We start from the raw sequence: 18,493 nt of genomic DNA, 5'->3' as shown, positions 1-18,493 counted from the left end.
GCAAATATTTTCTCCTCTTCTGTGGTGGACTTTTTATTTTCATTATGCTGTCCACTGAAGCACTAAAGTTTCTAATTTTGATTTAGTCAATGTACCGATTTCCTTCCTTCTGTTGCTTGTGCTTTGTGTGACATATTTAAGAAGCCACTGCCTCACCTTGGGTTACAAAGGCTTATCACCGATGTTTTCTTCTAGGGTTTTATGGTTTCAGGTCCTCAGTGTAGGGGGTCCTTCAATCTACTTTGAGTTAGTTTTTATATATGGTAGGTGGCAAGGATCCAAATGTCACTTACTTGCATGTAAATATCCAGCAAGTCCAGCACCATATATATAAATATATACTACTCTCGTAGTATCTTTAAATTTCTCCTGATTCGATTGTTCTTTCACTCAAGACCTTTTTGTGCTTTCTCAAAAACAAACAAAAAACTGCCAAGGACTTTTTTTTTTTAACCTTTTACAAAGAACCAGCTTTTCATTTTATTAGTTCCTACTCTTCCCCTGTTTTCCACCCCATCATGCTTTATCTTCACTAATCCCTCCCTTCTGCTTTCTCTCAGTTTACACTTTTCCCCTGGCTTTTTGAGTTGTATATTCTATTCATTATCTTATGCTTTTATTTTCCTTGATCCAGGTTTCATGAGCTTTTATTTGGTGGTATCTAATGGATTCTAATGCCATTTCCATATCTCATTTCCATTATAGTTACTTCCCAGAAGTTTCTGATGTCATGGTCCTAAAATTTCCCCTTTGATCTAAGAGTCATTAGGGACTCTTAAAAGGTTTTCCAGGTTGAGCCCCAGATTTGGATATGGATGAGATTTTCCTGGAAAGGATCTAAAGGGTGGGGATGAACTTCTGGGGGGCATTAGTAATTTGTCCACAGGTGTGGTCATCCCTAACAGGAGCTCAGAGAGAAGAATCAGAGGTGTTGGGTAAAAACAATAGGTGAACTTGGGGAAAACAAAGGAAGAGACAACCGGTGAGCTCAGGAGACACCATTTGAATGGGAATGGGCTTGGAGATAGAAGTCAAAGTACACAGTGTCCATGAAGAATGAAGAGAATGAAGGTTATCAATGAAAGCAAACTCTTTTTCTCATGAAATTCTTAATTGTGAAGAGAAGGAAAAGGATAGGACATTAACTGGGGGTTTATTGGGCATGAGTTTTTTTGTTGTTCGCTATTTGGGTTTTGGTTTATACGAAAGGCATTTATGTAGTGGGCTATTTTGGAACGACAAAGCCTTTCCATCCAACTCAAGGCACCCTTCCCCCAACCAAGGCGGCTAGCACACTGCACATTCACTAGCTCAGGGAGGCGATTACTCAGCACAATATAGAGATCAGGGTGAATCCAAGGAAAGCTTACTTATCCAAAGGGCTCATTACTTGTGAATGTGTGGCTAGGAACTCATACCCTCCAGGTCTGCTCCCGTGCTGACCTCCCTGTTTCTGCCTGGCGTTAGCTATGGGTTCCGGAAAGCCACAGGGTCTTGTGAGGTAGGAGAGCCCTCGGGTCAGCTCTATGCTGTTCTTCTGTGTGCAGTCCTGGGCTATCTGGGTTATGGGGCAGCTCTGTAAAGGCCAACACACACACACACACACACACACACACACACACACACACACACACACTGTTAGCCATTTTGTCCCCCAATCTCTAGCTAAGATCCCTGGGAGCCGAGTTTGGGAAGTCATCTTGCCCATATCCTTGTTTATACCTGCTACTGAAACAACATATGCCTAAAAGTTCCTGTTAAAGTCTCTGCCCATTTTGCTGTGTCTGCGGGCGTTTTTTAAGACGCTCCCATGTGATTCTAGGTCTAGCACACCCAGAGCTAGAAACCACTGCTCTCGTCCACATGCCTACCTACCTACCATCCTACAGCTAGAGTTCTCTTTCTTTTTTTTTTTTTTTAAATGTTTTATTTATTTCTAGGAGAGAGAGAGAGACAGCGTGAGCAGAGAGGGTCAGAGAGAGAGGGAGTCACAGATTGAAACAGGCTCCAGGCTCTGAGCTGCCAGTCAGCACAGAGCCCGACGCTGGGCCCGAACCCACGAACCGTGAGATCGTGACCTAAGCGAAAGTCGGACGCTTAACCGACTAAGCCACCCAGGCGCCCCTAGAGTTCTCTTTCTAAAAGCCCAAATCTGTTACCTCTCTGCACTTAAGGATTTCCACTCCCTTTATAACAAAATCCAGGCTCCTTTGGGCACAAATAAAGACTGAATAGCCCCAGCCCACCTTTATAACATCCATTTCCTAACAACTCCACAAAGCACTACCAAAACCCTCTGCTAATATGATTGACACTCCAGGGGCTCAGCTGGTTGAGCATCCAACTTCAGCTCAGGTCAGGATCTCACAGTTTGTGAGTTCAAGCCCCACCTAGGGGCTTGCTGCTGTCAGAGCAGAGCCCACTTTGGATACTCCGTCTCCCTCTCTCTCTGCCCATCCCCCGCTGGCGCTCTCTCAAAAAGAAAATAAAATGTTAAAAATATATATATAGTAGTGACACTGCATATGGACAAAAGACAATGCTGTACACAACGCAGAACCCAAATGCTAAATACATTTTGTCTTCAGTAAGTTTTTAAACACAGGAGAGATGAGAAATAGAAGCTCCTAGTTAGAAACAAAAATACTTTTAGAGTTGGGCGAGCAAAGGCAAGACAGCCAAAATGAGCTCTCCGTGAAAGGCTGGAAACTATTACAAAATGCACCGGCAGTTTTTAGAAAAAAAAAAAAAAAGACATTTGGGTATCACTTCTCAGTAATTCAGAAAATGAAACAGAAGAAGGCTATGGGTCAGGAACTGGGGTAGCCACCATGCCTTTAAATTAACCAGAAGCTGACTTGAATTACAGCATTTGCAGCCTGGCTCCTGGCCAGCTTTCATCACCGCATTATGCAGTGACACTTCCAAACGCTGGTTTCTGAGTCCTTCAAAGACCCAAATAATGAATTCCCATGCTCCTTGGGACCCTGCTAATGTAACCCAATCTCCCTTTCACAGACGCTTGAATAGCACCGGGCACAGTCCTGTCTTTCTCACCTCCCCCGGGGAAAGGACAGATTTGGGCATCTCTTACTATCTCTACGGAGGAAATAGATGAAGTTTCCGCCACTCCCTCCATCCAGAATTTGTAGAACATGGAATCCCACTGCCGCAATGGACTGTGGTGGAGACCGAGTCACTGGCCCTGTGTATGATACGGACCCACTGGCTACCGATCCCCTCCTGCCCTTCTTGCTCTCCCCCCACAAGTCAATCTGGGGCCATTTCAAACAATTCCCAGATTTTCTTACACAACCACAGATGTATCTGATCTGCATGGCTTGTGATCTGTAGGGTAAGTCGTGAAGGGAGACATTTTTCACGTCATGCTTGACAGCAGTAACCAAACAATGAGGGCTCTTCCTCTATTTCCCATCAGCCTCTTCAACCAACTTCAGCCTTGGACACAGCTCGCTAAGATATGTAGGGGCCCCAAACCCTTCCTTGTGTTCCTGTGGAGCAAGTTCAATAACGCAACTCTGTGAGGATAGCAGTCACCCCTACAGCAAACACGCAGGGGCTAAGGCAACGCTTACAGAGGCAGCTTGCACTAAAGCCAAATGAGTTTTCCTGATGGAAGAATCGCTGTGCTCCCTGCTGCGTCCATCTTGTGGCTCCATCACCTTCAAAGCATGGCTTCCAACGTCACTCGGCTTGCATGTATCAAGCCAGAAGGAGAGAAAGCACAAAGGGCCACGCACAGGAGGTTTTTAAGGATCAGGTAGAAGCGGCACACATCACTGCCAAAACCCAGCCAGACGGTCCCCCCAGACAGCCCTTCCCAGCCTCCCGCCATCTTCCCAGTAGGGTGGGAATTCTAGCCCAGCTATGTGCTCAGGAAGACAGGAATACAACTAGACTGCCCAGTCTCTACCACGGTCAACCACCATGGCAGGAATCACTAGCACTACCAGGGAGAAGGAGAATTACTAGCACTACTGGCCTAGAAATTGGGTTGAAATGGTCTCATTTTAGGTTTCTGTGACCTCATCAGGGTTTAGGGGTAACTGTACCAGATAGGGAGTCATCCACAGTCTTGGTGAGAGGTCCCTCACGTGTAGGGTGTGGTGCTTTGTACCACTAGGCACGGCTGTTTTCAGCAGAGATGGCTAGGCAACCAAATGACGTATCTCTCCACAGGCGTCCAACAGAAACTCTAGGACATAAGAGCCCCACTCCATCATTGTGTTATTTTATTTTTCTCTTATCATATTTAGTTCCTGTGTGAAGATCAGGTTGAGGCTGCAGGAGTATGAACCTGGAAGCCACAGAGGGTACACACCCAGAGGCCACAGGAATTATATGCCCAGAGGCCCCAGGAAGTACACTCCCTGAGACCACCAATCCTCGGCCTCCAGCTCCTGATTTTTAAGGCCGTACAATAAAATTCACACCTGATCTGGGGTGCCTGGGGGCACTCAGTAGGTTGAGTGTCCAACTTCGGCTCAGGTCACCATCTCGCAGTTCGTGGGTTCGAGCCCCGTGTTGGGCTCTGTGCTAACAGCGCGGAGCCTGGAGCCTGCTTCAGATCCTCTGTCCCCCATCTCTCTCCGCCCCTCCCCTGCTTGCTCGCTTGCTCACTCTCTCAAAGATAAACATTTTTAAAAATTTATAAAACTCACACCTGATATAGACAATAAATACAACAGAGAGATATCTATAATCCAGAGTCAACCAAAGTCGGCCTCCAAAGTTATCAAAGACAGAAAAGGGTGTTCTTTATGACAACAGCAAAGTAAGTGCCTTGGACATGATAGTCCCAATCCAAGAGCTACGTGTCTGTCTGTCACATGCTGTTCTATTAATCGACTCTCATCTATAAAGCCTGGGGTATGGTTTACTGGGATATCTAGGACCCCCACCCCCTGTCTGATGCCCTCCAATACACAAAAACTTAGCACATGCATGTACTTAGACTAAGAGTAAATGGAAAGCTACATCCATTCTAGACTCCTGAATGCTACTGAGAGGCCATAAAAATGAACTTCATCATGCGCTTGATCCCATTCCAAGGGAACAGTCTCATCCTATGAAAGTGTGCAAGCATTTGAGCAAAAAAAGGGGGGGGGGGTAATAAAATCACATACATGCATATCCTTCTCTATGTATGCACAGAGTATTTCTGGAGTGATCCCTAGAAATTAGTACCTTAGTTACTAGGACATTGGAGGGGTCCTGGATGGCTGGTGGAAGGGATTTAGCCAGACTTTTCTCTGTACTTTCGGTCTCTTTGAATTTTTAACCATGTAGATACATTATTTTTAAAATGTATCTTTAATTTTAATTCCCCTTCCTGATTACTCCCTTCATATCCTGTCACCAAGATCCACCACTCTCAAATCTTTCTTCCCCCCTTAACATCTTTGAATCTTTGACAAACTCCTCTTCAGTCACAGTGAGAGTGGCCTTCTTAGTCTGCTCTGGCTGCCAAAACAAAATATCACGAACTGAGTGCTTATTAACGACAAACATTCATCTCTCATAGCTCTGGAGGCTGGGAAGTACAAGGTCCTGGGGCAGGCAGACTTGGGGTGGTGAGAACCTACTCCCTACATAGCGTCTTTTTGCTGTAAACTTACTTGGTAGAAAGGACAGGCTAGCTCCCAGCCACAAGGGCTCCACCATGATGACCGAATTAATCTCTCAAAGGCCCAACTCTCAATACTATCAGGCTGAGGGGTAGGGCTTTAACATATGAAATAGGGAGAGGGAGGCAGGCACACAAAGATTCAGATCATAGCAGTTCCTTTTTTTTCAAAATTTTCTAACATTTATTTATTTTTGAAAGACAGAGAGACAGGGCACGAGGGGGGGTGGGGGCAGAGAGACATGGAGGCATAGGATCCAAAGCAGGCTCCAGGCTCCGAGCTGTCAGCACAGAGCCCGACGTGGGGCTTGAACCTATGAACCGCGAGATCATGACCTGAGCCGAAGTCAGACACTTAACCTACTGAGCCACCCAGGCACCCCCGGACCATAGCAGCTTCTTATTCATTCCCTCACCACTACCATTCTAGTATCAGAATTTAATTACGCAGATTGAGACACCCTATCTCCCAACAAGAAAAAAAAGTCTTCCTCTTCAGCAAAGGTAAGAGAAAACACCTTGGACTTACAGGATTTACTTTTTGGCATTCTGGGAAAGGGCTAAAGTCTTTGAACAATTCCACATTGATAATTTTAGCCCTGACCACAACAGTAACATCATACTGTGAACAACCCAAATTTCTAAAATTAGGAGATAACATTAAATTATGATATAGTTATACATCCCAAGGTGTTTACCTTGCAGCCATTTTTAACAATGATGTTATAAACTTATAAGATGTCATTCAAGTACAAAGTATTTGACTATAAGGCAAACATTTTAAACATTAAAGAACTGGGGCACCTGGGGCGCTCAGTTGGGTAAGCATCCAACTTTGGCTCAGGTCATGATCTTGCGACTCAAGAGTTCAAGCCCTGCATGGGGCTCTCTGATGTCACCACAGAGCTGACCTCAGATCCTCTGCCTCCCCCACTCTCTGCCCCTCCCCGCCTCATGCTCTCTCTCTTTCTCTCTAAACATTTAAAAAAATACATAAACATTAAAGAACTCGCAAAAATACCCAAGAGCCCTTTCTGAAAAAGAAATGGACAAGAGAATCCAGACCACAGAAATAAATCAAAGAATATAAGCAAGTATGGGAAATGGGGGTCAGCAAGAATCCTTTCAAATATAGAAAAAATATACTAAAAACTTAATATCAAACCAAGTATGAAGACTCTACCTTGTCAGTGTAAAAATAATTATACCTCAGATGGGGGACTGAAGGTGAAAAAATGGAAAAAATTTTAAAAGTGCTAACGTCCACATTCTCCACAGGAGGGAGTCAACTGATACTATTTCTATCTGAAATAAGTAGCTTTTTTAAGAATACACACAACCTCTTAATGTTTTCCTCATTATCTTCTCTGAAGTGAAAACAAAGTCTCTCTCGGCCAGCACACATGTGAGATTCCACAATTTCTTCCATTTAAATTTATTTTTTTTCTTTACCTAATCCAAGAAAAATTAAATTAATACTTTTTATTTTTTAAAAGCATGGTTATCATGATCTTATTTTTAGAGGATAGTCTCTTCCCTCATGCATTTAATAAACGTACGTATACTGGGCAACTACTTGCGCCAAAAACAGGCCTGGGTCCTGAAATACAGCAGCGAACAGAACGGACAGGAGGCCCTGCCCTCATGGAGATTATATTCTAGGTTATTTTCTTCCATGTGTTTTCTTTTTCCTTTCTTCCCATTCCTCCTCCTTCCCTTCTTATCAACTCTCCATCATTATAACCATTTATCCTATTACATATGAATAAAAAGAGGCCTAGAGCTACATTTATCTAACATTAGCAACTGCTATTTTCGGAGGTAAGATTTGGGACTATTTTTTATTTTTTAATTTTTTCTTAATGTTTCTTTATTTTTAAGAGCGAGGCAGAGACAGAGCGCAAGCGGGACAGGACCAAAAGTGGAAGACACAGAATCCGAAGCAGCTCCAGGCTCTGAGCTGTCAGCACAGAGCCCGATGTGAGGCTCGAGCCCACGAACCACGAGATCATGATTTGAGCCGAAGTTGGACGCTTCACCGACTTAGCCACCCAGGCGCCCCTGGGATGATATCTTAAAATGTTAAGTGATTATTTAATCACAATTCACCAAAAGGACTTTTATAAGCAAATCAATTTTGTTTACAATGCAACTGGAAAGTGAGATGGTGAAAAGGTGTACACCACTCATGACAAAATATTTATTTAAAAAAATTTTTTTACTGTTTATTTATTTTTGAGACAGAGAGAGACAGAGTGTGAGCGGGAGAGGGGCAGAGAGAGAGGAAGACACAGAATCTGAAACAGGCTCCAGGCTCTGAGCTGCTGGTACAGAGCTTGACATGGGGCTCAAACTCACAAACCGCGAGATCACAACCTGAGCTGAAGTCGGACGCTTAAATGACTGAGCCACCCAGGTGCCCCCCAAAAATATTTATTTTTATGAGTAATTGTGACATATTACAGAAAAAAACACACACAAAAGTATAACAGCCACATAACATCCAATACCAAGATTTAATTGATGTTAACCTTTGCTTCCAATTTCTTCCCTAACGATAAAACACGGCAGAAACAGCTTAAGGACCCACACTCCATCCCTTCTGCCACTGTCTTCAGATGCAGCCACTATTCTAAGTAGAATATTTATCATTCCCTAGCAGGGCATTGTATTCATACACCACAGACGCTATTCTTTTGTATGTTTAAAATTTACATATGTTATCAGGTTTGCTTCTTTTTGTAATTTTTTTAACACAACATTATTCTTGAAATTGATCCCAGTTGTACAAGTCATCTAGGTCATCATTCGTTTCATTCAAATGTGTGAACTATGCATGAACAGACCTAGTTTTTACAATTATGGATCTAACAATCCCATTCCTCTTTAACACTGTGCTTTTCCATCACACCAATACAGGTCCATTGACGTGTACAGTTTTTCCAAAGTTCTTCGAATCGTCTCAAGCTTTTCTCAGATAATTGTTTAGGGAAACCATCCTCACAATCCCTCTGTATTGCTCACCTTTTTATACCTGATTAACTGTCTTGGGAAATCTTATCAACTTATCTTCAAAAATAGTATTAAATACAAAGAGGTAGAAAAAATATTTATGGTACCTCCAGTCTTCTTAGAGAAAGCTATCCCTAATGCATAACAAAAAGGTTCTTATTACCTACTTCTTATTGAATTTTAGATAAGCCCTAATACATTCAAAGTTCCTACCAACTGCTTAAGAAACTCAAGTCTCCTTATCAGAGAAACAGATGAACACTGGGTGTTGTGCGCCTCAGAGACTCCTGCTGAGTTGAGAATGAGGCACCGAAAAAGAGACTCAATACATCAGCAAGAGGACACCTGGGGCCACTGAACTGCAAAAAGTTTGCCCAAAGACTAAGAAAACAACAAGAAAATAGTAGGAAAAATCTCCTACAGAGGAAGCAGGAATAAAGTAAACAAAGAATAGCCTCGAATACCAGTAATGTCACTCTGCAAAGGCACAGGAACATAGGAAAGGCACAGATGGGTGTGGTTGGGAAAAAGGGGACGACCAGCACCTTTATTCCAGGATAGGACCCTATATCATCTTGGCGCACCAAATTCCCGGGGATCAGACTGTTCTGGAGTTGGTTAGAATGGAGTGTTAGAAACATATATAACTTGATCTGACCTTATATACTTTTCAAAATTCATTCATTTTTCATTTGCTGCTTTTAACACTTTAAGGGCTTAAGTAAAGCAGGTATGAGGAAAATGAATAAAAAGAGAGTGGCACACAAAAAAACCAATGATAGTAATCAAAACAATGGTACTGGCACAAAAACAAACACAGAGATCAACAGGACAGGAGAGAGAGACAGGAACATACGATGAAGAAAAGACAGTCTTTTCAATAAATTGCATTTGGAAAACTAGACGGCTACAAAAAAGATGAGACTGGACCACTTCCTTACACCCTACACTAAAAAATCAAATCAAAACAAAACAAAACAAAACAAAAAAACCTCAAAATGGATTGAAGACCTAAATGTAAGATCTGAAACCATAAAACTCCTAGAAGAAAACATGCAGTAATCTCTTGGACACTGCCCTTAGCAACATTTTTTAGATATGTCTCCTCTGGCAAGGAAAACAAAAGTTTGTTTTTATTAACTACTGGGACTACACCAAAATAAAAAGCTCTTGCATGGTGAAGGAAACCATCAACAAAACAGAAAAGCAACATACCAAACGGGAGAAGATATTTGCAAATGATGTATCCAATGAGGGATTAGTATCCAAAATATATAAAGAACTTAAACAGCTCATCACCACCAAAAAAAAAAAAAAAAAAAGATAATCCAATTAAAATAGACATTTCTTCCAAAGACATTCCAGATGGCCAACAGACACATGAAAAGGTGCTCAACATCACTTATTATCAGGGAAATGCAGACCAAAACCATAATGAGATACCACTCACACCTGTCATAACAGCTGGTCTCAAAATGACAAGCATCGACAAAGAAGTGGATAAAAGGTAACCCTCATGCACTCTTGGTAAGAACGTAAATTGGAGCAACCCCTGTGGAAAACAGTAATGGAAGGTCCTCAAATATTTAAAAACAGAAATGCCATATGATTCAGCAATTTCACTACTGGGTATTTATCCAAAGAAAATAAAACACTGACTCAAAAAGATATATGCACCCCCATTTTTATTGCAGCATTACTTATAATAGCCAAGATATGGAAGCAACCCAAGTGTCCATCAATAGATGAGTGGATAGAGAAGAGGTGATACACACACCACACACTCAGGCACACACTGGAACATTTCTTAGCCATAAAAAAGAGTGAAATCTTGCCATCTGCAACAACATGGATGGACTAAGAGGGTATTATGCTAAGGTGAGATGAGTCAGACAGAGAAAGACAAATACCATATGATTTCACTTATATTTGAAATCTAAAAAGCAAAACAAATGAACAAAAAACAAACAGATTCTTAAATACAGAGAACAAACTGGTGGTTGCCAGAGGGGAGTTGGGGAGGAAGAATGGATGAAATAGGAAGGAGACTAAGAGGTTCAAACTTCCAGTTACAGAATAAACAAGTAGCAGAGATGAAAAGTACAGTTCAGGGAATACACTCAAGAATACTACAATAACATAGAAAAAAAAAAATAAGCAAATTCAGTGATAGAGCCAGTAGCTGACTCTACTGACTTGTGGTATATTTTTATTCTATTAGAGTCAAAAATGAAACAACACTGATTACCAAAAACACTAGATTTGTTTGTGATTCAGATCTGAATGACATTCAAATTAAATTTATCAGCTACATGGAAAAATTAAACAGCTTCTTTACTTTAAAGGCATTCCTTGTGAAATGTTTCTTATTTCTTACTATGCTAGCATTATTCAGGCTAACTTAAATTCTAGGGGCGCCCGGGGGGCTCAGTCGGTTGGGCGGCCGACTTCAGTTCAGGTCATGATCTCATGGTTCGTGAATTCAAGCCCTGCACTGAGCCGGCTCTGTGCTGACAGCTCAGAGCCTGGAGCTTGCTTCGGATTGTGTCTCCCTCTCTCTGTACCTTCCCTGCTCGTGCACTGTCTCTCTTTCAAAAATAAATTTATATTAAAAAAATAAATTTATTTTATTCAGATTACTCTGAGAACTTTTGTTTCCAAAAACCAAATCCATACTGGTGTGTAATTTACCTATTTTTTTAGGTTTCTGAACACCAGAAAGTAACAATAGTCAAAAGACAGATGACGCACAGTTCACACATAATGGCTAAGATCTTTAATATACAAAAAGGTAAATAATTCAATTTAAAAAATGGGAAAGGACATGAACTTCCAGTTCAAACAAAAGGAAATACAAATCACTTTTACACATGGAGAGAGAGGTCCATAATTAGAGAAATGAAAATTAACTGAGTTTCTACTCTTTACATATCACATTAGCAAAAATCCTAAAGCTTAATACTACATGGCAATGAGAAACAATGAAATTTGGCCATGTGTAGCAACATGGATGGACCTTGAGGGTGTTATGCTGAGCGAAGTAAGTCAGGCAGAGAAGGACAGATACCATATGTTTGCACGTATAGAAGGATTAGGAGGAACTTGACGGAGGACCGTGGGGAAGATTATTTGGTAAATTGTTGGGAGTGGGAGGGAGGTAAACCATGAGAGATTCTTGAATTCAGAGAACAAACTGAGGGCTGATGGGGGTGGGGGAGAGGGGAAGGGGGGTTGATGGGCATGGAGGAGGGCGCTTGTGGGGATGAGCACTGGGTGTTATATGGAAACCAACTTGACAATAAACTATTTAAGAAAAAAAAATAGAAACAAAAAAAATCCTAAAGTTTGATAATTAAACTTTGTTTAAGAGAGAGTAGGGAAACAGGCATACTTATAAAATAAAGTGAAAAAGGGGTGCCTGGGGGGCTCAGTCGGTTAAGCATCTGACTCTTGAGTTAGCTCAGGTATTGATCTCATGGTTGGTGACACGAAGCTTCTCGGTCGGCTCTGTACTGACAGCATGGAGCCTGTTAGGGATTCTCTCTCTCCCTCTCTCTTTATCCTTCCCCCACTTGCTCGCTCTCCCCCCCTAAAAATAAACATTTTTTTAAAATACACACCCTATAACTCAACATCAAAAAAACAAACAGTATGATTTAAAAATGGGCCAAGGGCTTAAACAGATATTTCTCCAAAGAAGATGTACAAAGAGCCAACAAGCACATGCAAATATGCTCAACGTCATCAATCATTAGGAAAATGCAAATCCAAATCACAAGATACCACTTTACACCTATTACGATAAAAAGGGAAAACAAGAACAAATGTGGGCCAGGACTTAAAGAACTCGGAAGCCTTGTGCTTTGCTGGTAGAAATGTAAAATGGTGCAGCTGTTGTGGAAATCAGTGTGGTGGTTTCTTAAAAAATTAAACATCAAATCACTACATCATCTAGCAATTCTCCTGCTGGGTCTTATCCAAAAGAACTGAAAGCAGGGACTTGAAGAAATATTTGTTCACCACTATTCACAGCAACATCGAGCAAAAAGCCAAAAGGTGGAAACCACCCAAACGTCTATGAGCAGAGCGATGGACAAACGAAAAATGGCACATACACAACAGAGTATTATTCAGCCTTAAAAAGGTTATGAAATTCTGATGCAGGTTACAACAAGCATGAACCTTAAAGGCATTATGCTCAAAGAAATAAACCAGACACAAAAGGACAAATGTATGACTTGGACCCTTCTTGGGTCCCTAGAAGAGTCAAACTCACAGAGACAGAAAGTAGGATGGTGGCTGCCAGGAGCTCATGAGAGGCAGAGTCGGGAGTTATTGTTCAAAGGGGTACCGAGTTTCAGTTTGGGAAGATGGATGGCAGGAATGCAAATGTACTTAAAGCCATTCAATTGTATACTTAAAAATGGTTAAAAATGTTAAATTTTATGTTCTATATACTTACTACAATAAAACACACATACACACACACACACACACACACACACACACTTACATTTGCATGGACTATCTCTGGGGGGAAAAAACCTATAACAAAGCTTGCTTTAAAAAGAGGAACTGGGGCACCTGGGAGGCTCAGTTGGTATAAGCGCCCAGCTCTTGGTTTCAGCTCAGGTGATGATCTCACAGTTTGTGACTTCGAGTCCCACATCGGGCTCCGTGCTGATGGTGCAGAGCCTGCTTGGGATTCTCTCTCTCTCTCTCTCTCTCTCTCTCTCTCTCCCTTTCTCTCTGTCCCTCCCCCCTCACTCTCTCTCTCAAAATAAATAAACTTAAAAATAAACAAATAAAATAAAATAAAATAAAATAAAATAATAAAATGAGCAACTGGTTAGCCAGGAGTTAGAGGTAGAAAGATATACCTGTCACTATTCTTTACACCTTCAGAATTTGACCCCGTGTCTTTGTCTTATCTATACAAAAACTTGATGTTCAGTCTTATTGATTGAAATCTGAACAAAGAACAGGGAAATGTCCATAAGTTACAATGTACCATGCTCTATGTTTTCATATGATGCAAAATTAAAATGTCTCCCATCAGTGATATTAAAAACCTGCCTCAATGATTTTCAAGGTGCCAGCTCTCAAAAGTTAGTTAACAAGGAAAATGAACTTCAGAACTTAAAAGATCAAAACACAATGCACAGAAAAACGTAAAAAATTCTTATGAGAGGTTTGTGATGAATAATTGCTAGTCCAGAGTAAACAGAGGAAAACCAACTTTAAATTATTTACTTCAGGAATACAAAGTATAATACTACTAATAACATTGTTCTAAGTGTTAAGGCTCAAGCTAATATCAGTGTAAGGGCTTTAAAAATGACCAATGGGGTGGGGCACCTGGATGGCTTAGTCGGTTAAGCGTCCGACTTTCACTTAGGTCATGATTTCACGGTTCGTGGGTTCGAGCCCCGCGTCGGGCTCTGTGCTGACTGCCAGTTCAGAGCCTGGAGCCTGTTTCAGATTCTTTGTCTCCCTCTCTCTCTGACCCTCCTCTGCTCACGCTGTCTCTCTCTCTCAGAAATAAATAAAACATTTTAAAAAAATTTTTAAATGACCAATGATAACACTTGTTCTCAAATTTTTTGGTTTCAGAATGTGTTTTGCATTCTTAAAATTTATAGAGATTCCCAGAGAGCTTTTCCTTACGTGAGTCATATTTTTCTATATTTACCATATTAGAAATTAAACCTCAAAAAATTTAGGGGCCCCTGGGGGCTCAGTCAGTTAGTGAGGCGTCCAATTCTTGATTTCAGCTCAGGTCATGATCTCACGGTTCGTGGGTTCAAGCCCTACCTACATTGGGCCCTGCACTGACAACATGGAGCCTGCTTGGGATTCTCTGTCTCCCTCTCTCTCTGCCCTTCCCCTGCACATGCTCTCTCTCTCTCTCTCTCTCAAATTAAAGAAATAAACTTTTTAAAAAAATTAAATATTCACTTACAAATCTTTTTTTAATTTTTTAAATAATTTTTAAGAAGTGTTTTAATGTTTATTTATTTTTGAGAGAGACAGGAGACAGAGCGTGAGCAGGGAGGGTCAGATAGAGAGGGAGACACAGAATCGGAAGCAGGCTCCAGGCTCTGAGCTGTCAGCACAGAGCCCGATGCGGGGCTGGAATTCACAAACTGCAAGATGATGACCTGAGCCCCTACATATCGTTTTTAAATATTTTAAAATATTCATTTACAAATAACGATAAATAAATCCATTACAAGTGTATGTAATCTTATGAAACAGAACTGTATTTTCCAAACAAGAAGAAACCGAATTAGAAGAATGGCACCGTTTTACATGTTTGCTGATCCCTGTGTTGTCTGGCTTCACAGAAGGCAGCTGGGTTCTCCGATCTGGTTCTGCATTCAATCTGTTGCATTATCACACATCATGTAGCTTTTCAAAACCTCCAACATATACTTGTGAAAAATTGAGAATGAAAATAGCAAATACTGTCTTAGAGTTCTCATAAGAAAGAGTTTTGACTTCCCCGACCCCCGAAAGGGTCCTTCCTGTGGGGTCACGGAGAGAACGAGTAAGTGACTCGGCCACACGGCTGGGAGTGAGGCCCAGGCAGTGCAGAGCCGGGGCTGCCCTCGGACCCGGAGGACAGCAGCGGAGACCCGCTTCGTGACGTTTTCCATTGTGGTGCAACTTCAGATGCAGTCTCTCAATCCGTGCAAAGCAGCGGTGAGGTGAGGAGAAAGGAGAGTGACCTCCGCAAAACTCGTCCCTACGGGGGCCCGGGGCTGCCGCAGGAGGAGAACGGCGGCGCATCATGCGGCGGGGGGCTGGGGGCTGGGGGCGGGGTGCGGGGGGAGCCGCCCCGCAACAGCGCCCCCTGCGCGACCGTTCTCCGCGCGTCCAGACCCTCACTCTGCCAGACGCTTCTCCGCGCTCCTCCTGACAGAGGCTTCCGCCTTCAATTCCCTTTTCCCCCAGTTTCACTGAGAGACAACGGACACATGGCGCCGTGTCGGTGTCACGGACGCCGGGGCACGTGACCGCAACAGCACCAGCCCCGCCCGTGCCCTTATACAGACGCGACAGGAAGAACGAGGAGAGAGAGGGGTCCTCGTGACAGGAGCTCTCAGGACTTCCTTCCCTCACCTCCTCCCCACGAACCACCAGCGGCCTCAGCTGCGTCCCCTGTCGTGCGTCACACCCTGGTGCGCACTCCTAACTGGAGGCTCGTTCGGGCCACCGGCCTCCTCCGGCTCGCTCCTGCAGCCCCGCGTCTGTAACCACAATCTGGTCTCCTTTCCGGAGTCTGTTCTTTTTGTTTTTAGATTCTAAAATTCTTAGATTTTAGATTTCTAAAATTTAGAAATTTTAGATTTGCATTTTAGATTCCGCAAATGCATGAAATCATCCGGTATTTGTCTTTCTCTGGCTTATTTCATGAGCAGAATTCCCTCAGGATTCAATCGTGTTGTCACCAATAGCAGGATATCCTCATTTTTATGGCCGAATAATACTCTGTTGTGTATCTATACCACAACTTCTTTTCCATCCATCGATGAACACTTAGGTTGTTTCCATGTCTTGCTTTTTTTTTTTATTCCTTTTTTTTCACTTTTTAATGTTGGGTTTTTTTGTTTTTTTTTTTTTTTTAATTTATTTTGAGAGAGAGACAGAGAGCACAGGGGAGGGGCAGAGAGAGAGAATCCCAAGCAACCTCGTGCATCAGTGCTGAGCCCAGCGCAGGGCTCGAACTCACAAACCATGAGATCGTGACCTGAGCCAAAATCAAGAGTCAGCCGAAATAAAGAATTTTTCAATTCTTAATCAAAAGAATAGCAACAAAGAGACTAGTTCTATCAGATATTAAACCATGTATTAAATTTCCAGCAATTCATATTGGATTGACCTAGTGCTTCCAAAGGTAAAACAGCAGATCAGAATGCACAGCCCAAATCAGATCCAATTAGAGAAAAGGCAGTATATTATAAAGTAGGCATAACAAACATGTTTAGCAATTTGGGGGAAAAAAACAAAAGTCTGTATGTAGACCTTCACTTTTAACCACATGACCAACTAAACTGTAGCCACACTAGCTATTTTTAAACAGAGAGCCTGCCGAGGGGACAGGCAGGGCAGATCTCGTCATCACTGCGTGCCCAAAGCCTGGGCTGGGTCGCTGCTCAGGCTGCACAACCAGAAGGAGTTAATCTGAGTTCCAGCTCAGCCACTGGCCCCTTGTGCCCTCCTGGGCAAGTCCCTTCGCTTCTCCCTCCTACGAAGAGTGCATAGGAATGGTATCAGCTGTATGAGAACACTCATTATACACACGAATGAACAGAATGGGGGCATGTGGATGGCTCAGTCAGTTAGGCGACCGACTTCGACCCGGGTCATGATCTCGCAGTTGGTGAGTCCGAGACCCTCGTCAGGCTCTGTGCTGACAGCTCAGAGCCTGGAGCCTGCTTCAGATTCTGTGTCTCCTTCTCTCTGCCCCTCCCCCACTCATGCTCCATCTGTCTCAATAATATAATAAAAATTTAAAAAAAACACAAGTGAACAGAAGGAATAAAGGTTAGAAAGCTACATTCATCCTTGTTGCTACTACTTGAATATGCTTAGCATTGCTATTTTACTAGGTGAAACAACATCCATTTTCTCAGTAACCTTCTTTATGTAATAAAGTAGGCAATTTAGGTTGTAAATATAGACACTTTTCCTCGGGGCCTCAAGAAAAATTTTAAATTTTGAATGAGAAAAAGATAAACCTCCCCATAAGCACGTTTCTTTCTCCTGAATGAGCCCCTGTACCAGGAAAATAGCCGGCATCATAGCTCTTCGAGATCTGAGAGATTTTCTTTTCAGATTTTCTCGAGCAAACAGTTTACCTTCTCTTTGTCTCCAGAAACTAGAGACGCCAACTGCTGCCACACAAATAAAAAGACTGAGATGAGGGACGGTCCACGAAGCCCCCCGCACCCAACAACAGGTCACCTGTCAGACACAGGCCTCGAGCAAATGCTGCTTTCTCTTCTCTGCTCCCCTGGTCTCCCTCCGGTTCTCCCTGACCTCTCTAACAGTACCTCTGTCCCCCGCCCCCTGGGGAACCTGCCAGCCTCAGCAGGAGGTCGGAGGCGAAGGCAAGAGCCATCCTAGGATTTTGTCATTCCTGCCACATGCTCCCTGCCTCACCCCAAACCCTATCACCAGTCCCACGGCCCCACCGGAGGGATGTCTTCCTCCTATGATACCCACCTTAAGGGTAAAGTGCCCCCACCCGGGGTGTCACCCGGGGGGCCCGCACTGTGGCCAGAGCACCTGGAGCCCAGCACGTGAGCCGCACACACCCTTGGCAACAGCTGAGCCAAGGCTCACATGAGGCCTACTGCACTGGTGGTTCCGGAACATCATTCCCAACCGTATCCCCTGCTTCGAGGCCCACAAACATGGCTGAGGTATAAAACTCAGCTTTATAAAGTAATGAACGGTTTGCCCCGTCTCAGTCTCCACTCCTGCAGTCCTTCCTTGTGCCCTCAGGTGTGGAGACGCTAAACGGCACTCACGGTTACAACATGTTGCAAACCAGATAAAACCAAACCGTGGTTCCCCCGGGGTGGCTCCTTTGAAGCGCTCAGTCCCTGGACCAGCCCTGGAGAGCGATGGCACCAGCCTCCAGGCATCAAACTGCTCTCTTCCAGGAGCACTTCTGTCACTTCCCACTGCTTCACTGGCCTGTGTCTTCGCTTCTGAGTTTCAGGACAGTGATCCCACCAAACGGTCCTCAGTCAGCTCGGTCTCCTGGAAGGAGGGTCCCATGGCCTCTCGGGCACATCCAAGGCCTGGACCCACGACCCCTGC

The 18,493-nt window shown here is 43.2% G+C and overlaps 1 protein-coding gene across 2 annotated transcripts in view; it reads right to left on the bottom strand.

Annotated features, from left to right (window-relative positions):
- EFCAB2 (EF-hand calcium binding domain 2) overlaps positions 1 to 18,493 on the bottom strand; it is a 102,050-nt gene that overhangs the window by 40,371 nt on the left and 43,186 nt on the right. The window lies entirely within an intron of this gene.

This window comes from Hyaena hyaena, unplaced genomic scaffold, assembly GCF_003009895.1.
Source record: "Hyaena hyaena isolate Hyena2069 unplaced genomic scaffold, ASM300989v1 scaffold_127, whole genome shotgun sequence".
NCBI lineage: Eukaryota > Metazoa > Chordata > Mammalia > Carnivora > Hyaenidae > Hyaena > Hyaena hyaena.
Note: the sequence above shows the minus strand (reverse complement) of the source record. Positions and strands in the feature narration are given on the sequence as shown.